The 15,477-nt window shown below is 38.4% G+C and overlaps 1 protein-coding gene and 1 long non-coding RNA gene across 2 annotated transcripts in view; one reads left to right on the top strand and one right to left on the bottom strand.

Annotated features, from left to right (window-relative positions):
- LOC137224924 (uncharacterized) overlaps positions 1-14,708 on the top strand; it is a 649,859-nt gene extending 635,151 nt beyond the window's left edge. The window contains exon 12 of the long non-coding RNA XR_010943572.1: positions 675-14,708. This is a non-coding gene — a long non-coding RNA (uncharacterized lncRNA). The remainder of the gene's footprint in view (positions 1-674) is intronic.
- Positions 1-15,477, bottom strand: part of NAALADL2 (N-acetylated alpha-linked acidic dipeptidase like 2) — a 913,415-nt gene that overhangs the window by 67,210 nt on the left and 830,728 nt on the right. The window lies entirely within an intron of this gene.

Genomic DNA, 15,477 nt, shown 5'->3' with positions numbered 1-15,477 from the left:
ACTAGCTGCAGTCAAAAGGGAAAAAAAATTTAAAAGAACGTATTTTAGGGTAATGATAGGTTATATTAAACTAAACTGAATTAAAATATGTCCTACCAATAATACTACCCCCAAACTAAGAATATGTAAAACATTATTTAAGGCACAGTGAATGTCAGAAAACAGAGAACTAATTGAGGCTCTTAACAGTTCAGTTTTAATGAATAATAAGTCCATTTGACCAAAGAACATCAACTGGAAGATAGAGATTTCTCTCAAAGAGGGTAAATACAATTATCTTGAAGGCATACATAGTACATGGAGTCTAAAGACCAAGGACTTGTTATCCAAAACCATAAGAGCCTGGTTTACTTAGTCATTATCAATGTGGACTTGAGCAGAGTACATAATACTGATCTTCTGTAGCTTCCTAGGGGAAAATGGTCATTTTACTTTCTAAGCATTTAAATCACTATATAAACACAAGCTACCATTATCAGAGCACGTAAACTAAACACAAATTAGTACCAACTCATTTGCTAAAGGCATACAAAAAATACTGTAATGGCTTTACTAACGATTTTATTCTCAGAGACATTATTTCTTATCACTTCCTCCAAATAATGGCCCCCCACAACTGTATCACACTTCTCCCCATATACACTTTAATGAAGATTTCCAATTTTATTTTGCAGTGCCTGTGAATCTGGAGGCAGTTTTTCCGTGCGCTGGCATCTCAAACCTCTGAAGAACAAGGAAAGGGGTAATATAAAGGGTAAAAGAACTAGGGAACGAACAAGATGATGGAATAGTAGTAGGATGTGAAGCTCACCTCCCACAAATACATCAAAAATACATCTACATGTGGAACAATTCTAACAGAATATCTACAGGATGCTGACAGAAGACCTCAGACTGCTGAAAGATCAAGAAAATCTCCATGTAACTGGGTAGGAAAAAAGAAAAAAAGGAAAGTGAGAAAGGAATTGGGTCAGGACTTGAGCCCCTGGGAGGGAGGTGTGAAAGAGGAAAGGTTTCTGCACCAGGGGAAGTTTCCTCACTAGCAGGGAGATCAGCCGGGACAGAAGGTGAGCTTTAGAGCCTCAGAGGAGAGCATAGCAGTTGGTTTGTGGTAGCCAGAGCTGAGGGAGAACTGCACAGGTGGTCATTGCTGCCACCCTGCACTTCCCAGCCTGATGCATGTCCACCAGTGCTGGTGGGGGCTGGGGGCTGGAACTTGGGCTTCAGGGATCAGAACTGGGGAGCGGACTGGGGTTGGTTGTGTGGAGATAGACTAAGGGGGCTGGAATCTAGTGCAACTGTGGTTGGGGGAGTACTCAGAGGAAGCCTGGGCTGCTTAGAGACCAGTCATCATTGTTTGGGGGGTGTGCAAGGGGAGGAGCTGGGCACAGATTGTAGCCTTTTCCCCTGTGCACATGCTCGCAGAGGGCAGGACACTGCCTGCATGGGCTTCAGGGGCTGTCGTGAGATGCCACTGCCACTTGCCCAAACACGAGGAGTGGTCGTGGGCCCCTGCGCCTCCCCCTCAGACCCCAGGAATGTTCATGAGCCACTGCTGCCAACCTTGCAGACACCAGGAGTGGTTGCAAGCTGCCTCCACTCCCATCGTGTGCTCCAGGGGCATGCCTGAACCACCACCACTGAGAATCCCAAGACCAGGCACCAGTCACCACATCTGCACACCCCTATCAAGGGGATAATGACCAGTACATGCTGAGGAAAAAGGCGACATGTATCCATATTAAAAACAGTCTTCACACCAAATATACTAAACCCACACAAGCTACACAGGGGTGCCCCCAAATGTAAACAGCCCTTCAAGACCACAGTAGATAATTGTTTCTCCTAAACTCACAGAGTAAGAGAAATACAAGTAAAATGAAGAAACAGAGGAACCACGCCCAGTTAAAAGACCAAGAGTATTCCTCTGAAAGAACAAATGAAACAGAACTCTTCAGTCTAATAGACACCAATTTCAAAAAGGAGACAATGAAAATACTGAAAGAATTAAGAAAGCCTAGACAAAAATACAGAGTATTGTAAAAAGGAGCTAGAAATTATAAAGAGGAACCAAGAAAAATTAGAAAACTCATTTGCAGAGATGAAAGCTGAGCTAAAGGCAATGAATAGCAGAATGAATAATGCAGAACAAAAAAGTGACCTGGAAGATAGAATAATGGAAATCACCCAATCAGTACAGAAGACAGAAAGCCAAATTAAAGAAAAAAAGAGAAAGCAATGTAAGAGACCTATAGGATAATATAAAGCATGCCAAACAAAATAGGGATTCCAGAAGGGGAAGAAAGAGAAAAGGGGATTGAAAATGTATTTAAAGAAATTATGGTTGAAAACTCCCCAAACCTAAAGAAGGAAACAGATATCCAAGTACAGGAAGCACAGAGAATCCCAAGCAAGATAAACCCAAACAGACCTACACCACGACATATTATATTAAAAATGGCAAAAGTTAAATATAAAGAGAGGATTCTAAAGGGAGCAAGAGCAAAACAAAGAGTTAATTACAAGGGAACCCCATAAGGCTGTCAGCTGATTTCTCCTCAGAAATGTTGCAGGCCAGAAGGGAATGGTAAGATATATTCAAAGTCCTAAAAGGGAAAACTCTGCAACCTAGTATAGTCTATCCAGCAAGATTATCATTTTGAATAGAGGGAGAGAGAAAGAATTTCTCAGACAAGCAAAAACTAAAACAATACAGCAATACTAAACCTATCCTAAAGGAAATATTGAAAGGTCTTCTCTAAATACAAAAGAAGTAAGAATCTATAGGAAAGAGAAAATTACAACTGGAAAATAAATCACTTAAATATGCCAGTACACAGATTAAAAAAAAATTTAAAAATTTTCTGTGAAACTGATGATAACAACAATGAAAAGCAAAAAAGATTAACATGAAGATGTAAAAGAGGACAACAAAATCATAAAATGTGGGGGAGGAGAGTAAGAATATGTAGATGTTTTTTCCTAGAATGTGTTTGAGCCAGTATGACTACTTGTCTAAGGCAAGTAGATAAAGGAAGGGGATAACATACTTGAAAAACAGGGCAACCACAAATCAAAAACATACAACAGATTGGCTAAAACCAAAAGGAAGAGAATATAAGTATAATAAAAAAGAAAATCATCAAACCACAAAAGGAAAAAGAAAAGGACAAAGAAGAAATATAAAATCAATGGGAAAACAAGGTTTAAAATGACAATAGGTACATAACTATCAATAATTACCTTAAATGTCAATGGACTAAATGTTCCAATCAAAAGACACAGAGTGGCAGACTGGATAAAAGAATAAGAGCCTACTGTATGATGCCTACAAGAGACCCACTTTAGGGCAAAGGAGACACATAAATTGAAAGTCAGCGTGTGGAAAAAGATATTTCATGCAAACGGAAATAACAAGAAAGTGGGGGTCGCAATACTCACATCAGACAAAATAGACTTTAAAACAAAGGCCGTAAAGAAAGATAAAGGACACTATATAATAATAAAAGCATCAATACAAGAAGAGAATTTTACACTTGTCAATATATATGCACCTAATATAGGAGCACCCAAATACATAAAATACTAACAGACATAAAGGGAGGAATTGACAGGAATACAATAATAGTTGCAGACAGAGAATCAAGAAGGCAACAAAGATCCTAAATGATACAGCAGAACAGATAGATGTAATTGATATTTTCAGGACATTACATGCAAAGAAAACCCCAGAATACACATTCTTTTCAAGTACACATGGAACATTTTCTAGGACTGACCACATACTAGGGAACCAAATAAGCCTCAACAAATTTAAAAGTATAGAAATTATCTCAAGCATCTTTTCTGACCACAACAGCATGAAACTAGAAATTAACCACAGAAAAAGAAACAAGAAAAAAACTATTACATGGAGACTAAATAACATGCTACAAAAAAAATTAAAAAAAGGTCAATGATGAACTCAAAGAGGAAATCTAAAAATACCTTGAGACAAAAGACAATGAGGGGAGGAGCTTCAAGATGGCAGAAGAGTGAGATGTGGAGATCACCTTCGTCCCCACAAATACATCAGAAATACATCTACATGTGGAACAACTCCTAAAGAACACCAACTGAACACTGGCAGAAGACCTCAGACCTCCCAAAACGCAAGAAACTCCCCATGTACCTGGGTAGGGCAAAAGAAAAAAGAAAATATAGAGACAAAGGAATAGGGATGGAACCTGCACCAGTGGGAGGGAGCTGTGAAGGAGGAAAGGTTTCCACACACTAGGAAGCCCGTTCGTGGGTGGAGACTGCGGATGGCGGAGGGGGGAAGCTTCGGAGCCGTAGAGGAGAGCACAACAATGGGGGTTCAGAGGACAAAGCTGAGATTCCCACCAGCGCTCACCAGCCCGAGAGGCTTGTCTGCTCATCCACTGGGGCGGGCGGGGGATGGGAGCTGAGGCTCGGGCTTCAGAGGTCGGATCCCAGGGAGAGGACTGAGGTTGGCTGTGCGAACACATCCTGAAGGGGGCTAGTGCACCACAGCTAGCTGGGAGGGAGTCTGGGAAAAAGTCTGGAGCTGCCAAAGAGGCAAGAGACTTCTCCTTGCCTCTTTGTTTCCAGGTGTGCAAGGAGAGGGGATAAAGAGCGCTGCTTAAAGGAGCTCCAGAGACGGGCGCGAGCCACGACTATCAGAGCGGACCCCAGAGATGGGCATGAGATGCTAAGGCTGCCGCTGCAGCCACCAAGAAGGCTGTGTGCAAGCACAGGTCGCTATCCACAACTCCCCTCCTGGGAGCCTGTGCAGCCCGCCACTGTCAGGGTCCTGTGATTCAGGGACAACTTCCCTGGGAGAACACATGGTGCGGCTCAGGCTGGTGTAACGTCACGCCGGTCTCTACCACCGCATGATCACCCCGCATCCGTACCCCTCCCTCCCCCCGGCCTGAGTGAGCCAGAGACCCTGAATCAGCTGCTTCCTTAACCCCATCTTGTTAGAGTGAAGAACAGACACTCGCAGGTGACCTACATGCAGAGGCAGGTCCAAATCCAAAGCTGAATGCTGGGAGCTGTGCGAACAAAGAGGAGAAAGGGAAATCTCTCCCAGCAGCCTCAGGAGCAGCGTATTAAATCTCCACAATCAACTTGATGTACCCTGCATCTGTGGAATACCTGAATAGACAATGAATCATCCCATATTGAGGAGGTGGACTTTGGGAGCAATGATATATATACATTTTTTTCCCCTTTTTCTAAGTGTGTATATGTATGCTTCTGTGTGTGATTTTGTCTGTATAGCTTTGCTTTTACCATTTGTCCTAGGGTTCTGTCTGTTCTTCTTTTAATTATTTTAAAAAACATTTTTCTTAATTATTTTTTACTTTTTATTTTAATAACTTTATTTTACTTTATTTTATTTTATTTTATCTTCTTCTTTCCTTCTTTCTTTTTCCTCCCTTTTATTCTAAGGTGTGTGGAGGACAGGCTCTTGGTGCTCCAACCAGGCGTCAGGGCTGTGCCTCTGGTTGCAAGAGCCAAGTTCAGGACACTGGACCACAAGAGACCTCCCAGCTCCATGTAATATCAAACGGCAAAAATCTCCCAGAGATCTCCATCTCAAAGCGTAGGCACAGCTCCACTCAACGACCAGCAAACTACAGTGCTGGACACCCTATTCCAAACAACTAGCAAGACAGGAACACAAGCCTATCCATTAGTACAGAGGCTGCCTAAAATCATAATAAGGCCACAGACACCTTAAAACACACCACCAGATGCAGTCCTGCCCACCAGAAAGAAAAGATCCAGCTTCATCCACCAGAACACAGGTACTAGTCCCCTCCACCAGGAAGCCTACACAACCCACTGAACCAACCTTAGCCAGTGGGGACAGACACCAAAAACAATGGGAACTAAGAGCCTGTAGCCTGTGAAAAGGAGACCCCAAACACAGTAAGATAAGCAAAATGAGAAGACAGAGAAACACACAGCAGATGAAGGAGCAAGGCAAAAACCCACCAGACTTACCAAATGAAGAGGAAATAGGCAGTCTACCTGAAAAAGAATTCAGAATAATGATAGTAAAGATGATCCAAAATCTTGGAACTAGAATGGAGAAAATACAAGAAACGTTTAAAAAGGACCTAGAAGAACTAAAGAGCAAAAACACAGTGATGAACAATACAATTAATGAAATTAAATATTCTCTAGAAGGGATCAATAGCAGAATAACTGAGGCAGAATAACGGATAAGTGACCTGGAAGATAAAATAGTGGAAATAACTACTGCAGAGCAGAATAAGGAACAAAGAATTAAAAGAATTGAGGACAGCCTCAGAGACCACTGGGACAACATTAAATGCACCAACATTCGAATTATAGGGGTCCCAGAAGAAAAAAAGAAAAAGAAGGGACTGAGAAAATATTTGAAGAGATTATAGTTGAAAACTTCCCTAATATGGGAAAGGAAATAGTTAATCAAGTCCAGGAAGCACAGAGAGTCCCATACAGGATAAATTCAAGGACAAGACACATATTAATCAAACTATCAAAAATTAAATACAAAGAACAAATATTAAAAGAAGCAAGGGAAAAATAACACATAAGGGAATACTGATAAGGTTAACAGCTGATCTTTCAGCAGAAACTGCAAGCCAGAATGGAGTGGCAGCACATATTTAAAGTGATGAAGGAGTAAAACCTACAACCAACATTACTCTACCCAGCCAAGGATCTCATTCAGATCTGATGGAGAAATCAAAAGCTTTACAGACAAGCAAAAGCTAAGAGAATTCAGCACCACCAAACCAGATTTACAACAAATGCTAAAGGAACTTCTCTAGGCAGAAAACACAAGAGAAGGGAAAGACCTACAAAAATAAACCCAAAACAAGAAAATGGAAATAGGAACGTACATATCGCTAATTACCTTAAATGTAAATGGATTAAATGCTCCTATCATAAGATATATATATTGGCTGAATGGATACAAAAACAAGACCCGTATATATGCTGTCTACGAGAGATCCACTTCAGACCTAGGGACACATACAGACTGAAAGTGAGGGGATGCAAAAAGATATTCCATGCAAATGAAAATCAGAAGAAAGCAGGAGTAGCAATTCTCATATCAGAAAAAATAGACTTTAACACAAAGACTATTACAAGAGACAAAGGACACTACATAATGATCAAGGGATCAATCCAAGAAGAAGATATAACAATTATAAATATTTATGCACCCAACATAGGAGCACCTCAATACATAAAGCAGATACTAACAGCCATAAAAGGGGAAATCGACAGTAACACAATAATAGTAGGGGACTTTAACACCCCACTCTCACCAATGGACAGATCATCCAAAATGAAAATAAATAAGGAAACACAAGCTTTAAATGATACATTAAACAAGATGGACTTAATTGATATTTATAGGACATTCCATCCAAAAACAACAGAATACACATTCTTCTCAAGAGCTCATGGAACATTCTCTAGGATAGATCATATCTTGGGTCACAAATAAAGCCTTGGTAAATTTAAGAAAATTGAAATCATATCAAATATATTTTCCGACCACAATGCTATGAGACTAGATATCATTTACAGGAAAAATATCTGTAAGAAATACAAACACATGGAGGCTAAACCACACACTAATTAATAACCAAGAAATCACTGAATAAATCAAAGAGGAAATCAAAAAATACCTAGAAAAAATGAAAATGAATACACGATGACCCAAAACCTATGGGTTGCAGCAAAAGCAGTTCTAAGAGGTAAGTTTATAGGAATACAATCCTACCTTAAAAAACAAGAAATATCTCAAATAAACAACCTAACCTTACACCAAAAGCAGTTAGAGAAAGAAGAACAAAAACCCCCAAAGTTAGCAGAAGGAAAGAAATCATAAAGATCAGATCAGAAATAAATGAAAAAGAAATGAAGGAAATGATAGCTAGGATCAATAAAACTAAAAGCTGGTTCTTTGAGAAGATAAACAAAATTGATAAAACATTAGCCAGACTTATGAAGAAAAAAAGGGAGAAGACTCAAATAATAGAATTAGAAATGAAAAAGGAGAAATAACAACTGTCACTGCAGAACTACAAAGGATCATGAGAGATTACTACAAACAACTATATGCCAATAAAATGGACAACCTGGAATAAATGGACAAAGTCTTAGAAATTCACAACCTTCTGAGACTGAACCAGGAAAAAATAGAAAATATGAACAGACCAATCACAAGCAGTGAAATTGAAACTGTGATTAAAAATCTTCCAACAAACAAAAGCCCAGGACAAGATGGCTTCACAGGCGAATTCTACCAAACATTTAGAGAAGAGCTAACACCTATCCTCCTCAAACTCTTCCAAAATGTAGCAGAGGGAGGAACACTCTCAAACTCATTCTACGAGGCCACCATCACCCTTATACCAAAAGCAGACAAAGATGTCACAAAGAAAAACTACAGGCCAAAATAACTGATGAACATAGATGCAAACATCCTCAACAAAATGCTAGCAAACAGAATCCAACAGCACATTAAAAGGATCATACACCATGATCAAGTGGGGCTTATCCCAGGAATGTAAGGATTCTTCAATATATGCAAATCAATCAACATGATACACCATATTAACAAATCGAAGGAGAAAAACCATATGATCATCTCAATAGATGCAGAGAAAGTTTTTGACAAAATTCAATACCCATTTATGTTAAAAACCCTCCAGAAAGTAGGCATAGAGGGAACTTTCCTCAACATAATAAAGGCTATATATGACAAACCCACAGCCAACATTGTCCTCAATGGTGAAAAACTGAAACCATTTCCACTAAGATCAGGAACAACACAAGGTTGCCCACTCTCACCACTCTTATTCAACATAGTTTTGGAAGTTTTAGCCACAGCAACCAGAGAAGAAAAAGAAATAAAAGGATTCCAAATTGGAAAAGAAGAAGTAAAGCTGTCAGTATTTTTAGATGACATGATACTATACATAGAGAATCCTAAAGATGCTACCAGAAAACTCCTAGAGCTAATCAATGAATTTGGTAAAGTAGCAGGAAACAAAATTAATGCACAGAAATCTCTTGCATTCCAATATACTAGTGATGAGAAATCTGAAAGTGAAATTTAAAAACACTCCTATTTACCGTTGCAACAAATAGAATAAAATATCTAGGTATAAACCTACCTAAAGAGACAAAAACCTGTATGAAGAAAATTATAAGACACTGATATAAGAAATTAATGATACAAATAGATGGAGAGATATACCATGTTCTTGGATTGGAAGAATCAACATTGTGAAAATGACTCTACTATGCAAAGCAATCACAAATTCAATGCAATCCCTATCAAACTACCACTGGTATTTTTTACAGAAGTAGAACACAAAATTTCACAATTTGTATGGAAACACAAAAGACCTCGAATAGCCAAAGCAATATTGAGAAAGAAAAACCAAGCTGGAGGAATCAGGCTCCCTGACTTCAGACTATACTCAAACCTACAGTAATCAAGACAGTATGGTACTGGAATAGAAACCGAAATACAGATCAATGGAACAGGATAGAAAGCCCAGAGATAAACCCACCCACATATGGTCACCTTATCTTTGATAAAGGAGGCAACAATATACAGTGGAGAAAAGACAGCCTCTTCAGTAAGTGGTGCTTGGAAAATTGGACAGCTACATGTAAAAGAATGAAATTAGAACACTCTCTAACACCATACACGAAAATAAGCTCAAAATGTATTAAAGACCTAAATGTAAGGCCAGAAAATATCAAACTCTTAGAGGAAAACATAGGCAGAACACTCTTTGACATAAATCACAGCAACATCCTTTTTGACCCACCTCCCAGAGAAATAGAAATAAAAACAAAAATAAACAAATGGGACCTAATGAAACTTCAAAGCTTTTGCACAAGAAAGGAAACCATAAACAAGACCAAAAGACAACCCTCAGAATGGGAGAAAATATTTGCAAATGAAGCAACTGACAAAGGATTAATCTCCAAAATTTACAAGCAGCTCATGCAGCTCAATATCAAAAAATTAAACAACCCAATCCAAAAATGGGCAGAAGACCTAAATAGACATTTCTCCAAAGAAGATATACAGATTGCCAACAAACACATGAAAGAATGCTCAACATCATTAATCATTAGAGAAATGCAAATCAAAACTACAATGAGATATCGTCTCACACCGGTCAGCACAAACATCATCAAAATATCTAGAAACATAAAATGCTGGAGAGGGTGTGGAGAAAAGGGAACCCTCTTGCACTGTTGGTGGGAATGTAAATTGATACAGCCACTATGGAGAACAGTATGGACGTTTCTTAAAAAACTAAAAATGGAATTATCATATGACCCAGCAATCCCACTACTGGGCACATACCCTGAGAAAACCATAATTCAAAAAGAGTCATGTACCAAAATATTCATTGCAGCTCTATTTACGATAGCCAGGACATGCAAGCAACCGAAGTGTCCATCAACAGCTGAATGGATAAAGAAGATGTGGCACATATATTCAATGGAATAATACTTAGCTATAAAAAGGAATGAAACTGAGTTATTTGTAGTGAGGTGGATGGACATAGAGACTGTCATGCAGAGTGAAGTAAGGCAGAAAGAGAAAAACAAATACCGCATGCTAACACATATATATGGAATCTTAAAAAAAAAAAAATGGTCATGAAGAACCATGGGCAAGTTGCGAATAAAGATGCAGACCTACTAGAGAATGGACTTGAGGATACGGGGAAGGTTAAGTGTAAGCTGGGACAAAGTGAGAGAGTGGCATGGACATATGTACACTATGAAATGTAAAACAGATAGCTAGTGGGAAGCAATTGCATAGCACAGGGAGATCAGCTCGGTGCTTTGTGACCACCTAGAGGGGTGGGATAGGGAGGGTGTGAGTGAGGCAGATGCAAGAGGGAAGAGATATGCGGACATATGTATATGTATAACTGATTCACTTTGTTATAAAGTAGAAAGTAACACACCATTGTAAAGCATTTATACTCCAATAAAGTTGTTAAAAAAACAATGAAAACCATACAAAATCTATGAGATGCATAAAAAGCATTCTTGGAAGTTTATAGTGATATAGGCCTTCCTCTAAAAACAAGAAAAATCTCACAAAACCTAACCTACCACTTAAAAGAATTAGAAAAAGAAGAACAAACAAAACCTAAAGTCAGCAGAAAGAAGGAAATAATAAAGATCAGAGAGGAAATAAATAGAGATTTAAAAAATAATAAAAAAAAACAATAAAACCAAGAGCTGCTTCTTTGTAAGGATAAACAAGATTGACAACCTCTGGCCTGGCTCACCAAAAAAAAAAGAGAGAGGACCCAAACAAACAACATAAGAAATGAAAAAGGAGACATAACAAGTGATATTGCAGAAATACAAATAACCATAAGGGAATACTATGAACAATTATATGTCAACAAATTTGACAACCTAGAGGAAATGGACAAATTTCTTGAAGCATGCAGCCCACAAAAACCGAGTCAAGAAGAGAAGCCACCATCACCCTGATTCCAAAACCAGACAAAGACACCACCAAAAATGAAAATTGCAGGCCATTATCTTTAATGAATATACAGGCAAAAATGCTTAACAAAATATTAGCAAACCAGATCAAACAACACATAAAAAAGATCATATACCAAGACCAAGTGGGATTCATCACAACTTCACAAGGATGGTAAACTCTTACCAAAGTGGGTATAGAGGGAATGTATTTCAAGATAGTAAAAGCTATTTATGACAAACCCATAGCCAATATGATACTCAATGGTGAAAAGCTCAAAGCCTTCCCACTAAAATTTGGAACAAGACAAGGATGCCCACTTTCACCTCTTCTATTCAACATAGTGTTGGAAGTCCTAGCCACTACAATCAGACAAGAAAAAGAAAAAGGTATCCAAATTGGAAGCGAAGAGAAGAGGTAAAATTGTCACTATATGCAGATGATATGATACTATATATAGAAAACCCTAAAGACTCTACACAAAAACTACTGGAACTGATAAACAAATTCAGCAAGGTAGCAGGATACAAGATTAACATACAGAAATTAGTTGCATTTCTTTACACCAACAATGAAATATTAGAAAGGGGATGTAAAAAAATACCTTTTAAAATTGCAAGACCCAAAATAAAATACTTAGGAATAAGCCTCACCAAGGAGGTGAAAGAATTATATGCTGCAAACTATAAAACATTAAAAAAGGAAACTGAAGATGATTCAAAGAAGTGGAAAGAAATCCCATGCACTTGGATTGGAAGAATTAATATTGTTAAAATGGCCATACTACCCAAAGCATTCTACAGATTTAACACATTCTCTATCAAATTACCCGTGATATTTTTCAGAGAACTAGAACAAATACTCCTAAAATTCATAAGGAACCATAAAAGAGCCAGAATTGCCAAGCAGTGCTGAAAAAAAAAGAACAAAGCAGGAGGCATAACTCTCCCAGACTTCAGACAATAGTACAAGGCTAGAGTAATCAAAACAGCATGGTATTGGCACAAAAACAGATATACGGATCAATGGAACAGAATACAGAGCCCAGAAACAAACCCATACACCTATGGTCAACTAGTCTTTGACAAAGCAGGCAACAATATACAATGGAAAAAAGACAGTCCCTTCAGCAAGTGGTGTTGGGAAAGTTTGACAGCTACGTGTAAATCAATGAAGTTAGAACACACCCCTCTCACCAAAGAAAAAAATAAACTCAAAATGACTTAAGGACTTATGTACATAAGACACGACACCATAAAGCTCCTAGAAGAGAACAGAGGCAAAACATTCTCTGACATAAATTGTACCAATATTTTCTTAGGTCAGTCTCCCAATGCAATAAAAATAAAAACAAAAATGAACAAATGGGACCTAATCAAACTTACAAACTTTTGCACAGCAAAGGAAACCATAAACAAAATGAAAAGACATCCTACAGAATGGGAGAAAATATCTGCAAACAATGCGACTTACAAGGGCTTAATTTCCAAATTACACAAACAGCTCAGACAACTCAACAACAACCAAAAACCCCAGCCCAATCAAAAAATGGGCAGTAGACCTAAAGAGACATTTCTCCAAAGAAGAAATACAGATGGTCAATAGGCACATGAAAAGATGCCCATCATCGCTAATCATTAGAGAAATGTAAATCAAAACTACAATGAGGTATCACCTCACACTGGTCAGAATGGCCAACATTAACATGTCTACAAATAAATGCTGGAGAGAGTGTGGAGAAAAGGGAACACTATTGCACTGTTGGTGGGAATGTAACTTGGTGCATCCACTGTGGAAAACATTATGTCAGTTCCTCAGAAAACTAAAAATAGAATTACCATATGATCCAGCAATCCCACTCCAGGGCATATACCCAGACAAAACTATAATTCAAAAAAAATACATGCACCCCTATTTTCATAGCAGCACTATTCACAATAGCTGAGACACTGAAACAACCTAAATGTCCATCGACAGATGAATGGATAAATAAGTGGTACATATATACAATGGAATACTACTCAGCTATAAAAAATGAAATAATTCCATTTGCAGCAACATGGATACAACTAGAGATTATCATATTAAGTGAAGTAAATCAGAAAGAGAAAGACAAATACCATATGATATCACTTATATGTGGAATCTAAAATATGACACAAATGAACCTATCTATGAATCAGAAACAGGATCACGGGCATAGAGAATAGACTGGTGGTTGCCAGCGGGGAGGGGTGTGTGAGAGGGTTGGATTCAGAGTTTGGGATTAGCAGATGCAAACTGGTGTATATAGAATGGATAAACAACAATGTCCTTCTGTATAGCACAGGGAACTATATTCAATATCCTGTGATAAACCATAATGGAAAAGAATATGAAAAAGAATGTATATATATATGTATAACTTGAGTCACTGTGCTGTACAGCAGTAATTAACACAACATTGTAAATCAACTGTACTTCAATTAAAAAAAAAGAATTAGACAGCCTACCTTTAAAATGATCCTTTTATATCTTTGTTTGTGGTGAAAAGCCAACCATTAGTAAGTTTTTATAGCATAGCAGAACATAATGATTTGTGATAAATATTGAATAGCAACCTTAATATAATACCAAATTATTGAGACTACCTACTGAAATTATCTTGATATTATTCAAGAGACAATTGAAATGTACTTCTAAATTTCAAACGGCAACAGTTTGCCGTTTTTTCTCCATCTCTATGGAAAATACAAATGTATTCTCCATAAGTATTTATCGAGTCCTGTTTTGTGTGTTTTTCGATAAGTACTCATTCTGTAAGAAAGACATAAAAGATTAAATCTCCAGTCTTAATAAATTCCTAATCTAGTTAGAAATAGCCCAAAACCAGGGAATAAATAAGTATGAAGTGAAATAAATGCTCATGAGGATGAAGGAACAGATCATTGTATATACCAATATTCTAATTAGACCCCAGGGAAGAAGTGAAACTTGAGAGATCATGGAACTACGCAGAAATCAAGGGCATCTCTAATGGAACTCTTAAAAGTTCTGTAACTTATCTATATTAAAGCAGTTGAGGTAGGGTATTCCATCTGGAAACAATACTGATTAGTCTTCCCTTCCTTTCCCTCAGTCCTCGCTCACCCTTCTAGAGGATGAATCCACATCCAGCTTAAACCCTTCCATTTTTCTAGCTTGCTACAGAGAGGACAGAGCTGGGTATTAAAAGCAGTAATAATATTAAGTGAAGAGGAAGAAGGAAGGAGTTAGGGAGGGAGGAGGGAGGGAAGGAAGGAGGAATTACCAGTCAGTGGATATTGAGATCTAAGCAAGCCAGTTCAGAAGAGGCTCTAAAATGTACTGGAGGAAACAGATCCCTGCTACTCAGGGAATCGCCTGCCTTCTAGCCAACCTCCACCCTGCACTGTTCTCCCCAGTCAGAAGGCAGGGTGGGGTAGCATGAAGGGCAGGGGTCTTGGAATCTGATGGACCTATATTCAAGCCCTAAATCTACCACTTAAACGTATACAACCAAGTAAGACTCAGACTCTCTCTGAGCCCATTTCTTAATCTCTATATTGATCTTAATACTCAACTCAGCTCATGGTGTTAGAGCAATGTCACAGTGAATGTAAGGCACTTAGCAGATTACCTGGGGCTTTGGGGAGTGACCCCTAAAATGACAAGGTGCTTCTCAGAAAACATGTTCTTTTTGAGGACCCTTGATATAGGATCCTAAAACACCCTCCAACAGATCAGAAGCTCAAAGTTATTTAACACACATCCTATCCACAAGCCCTCTGAGGCTTCTGGGTATGATCAGTAACTACAGTGCTGACTACACCCCTTGAACCTACACATGTTCTAACCTGCTAGTGTCTGGGACTGGCACAAACTACCTCAACCTGAAGCACTTCATATCTTGCTGAGTTTCT

Source organism: Pseudorca crassidens, chromosome 5 (genome assembly GCF_039906515.1).
Source record: "Pseudorca crassidens isolate mPseCra1 chromosome 5, mPseCra1.hap1, whole genome shotgun sequence".
Lineage (NCBI taxonomy): Eukaryota > Metazoa > Chordata > Mammalia > Artiodactyla > Delphinidae > Pseudorca > Pseudorca crassidens.
The sequence above is the reverse complement of the archived record's forward strand: the minus strand, read 5'-3'. Positions and strand labels throughout refer to the sequence as shown.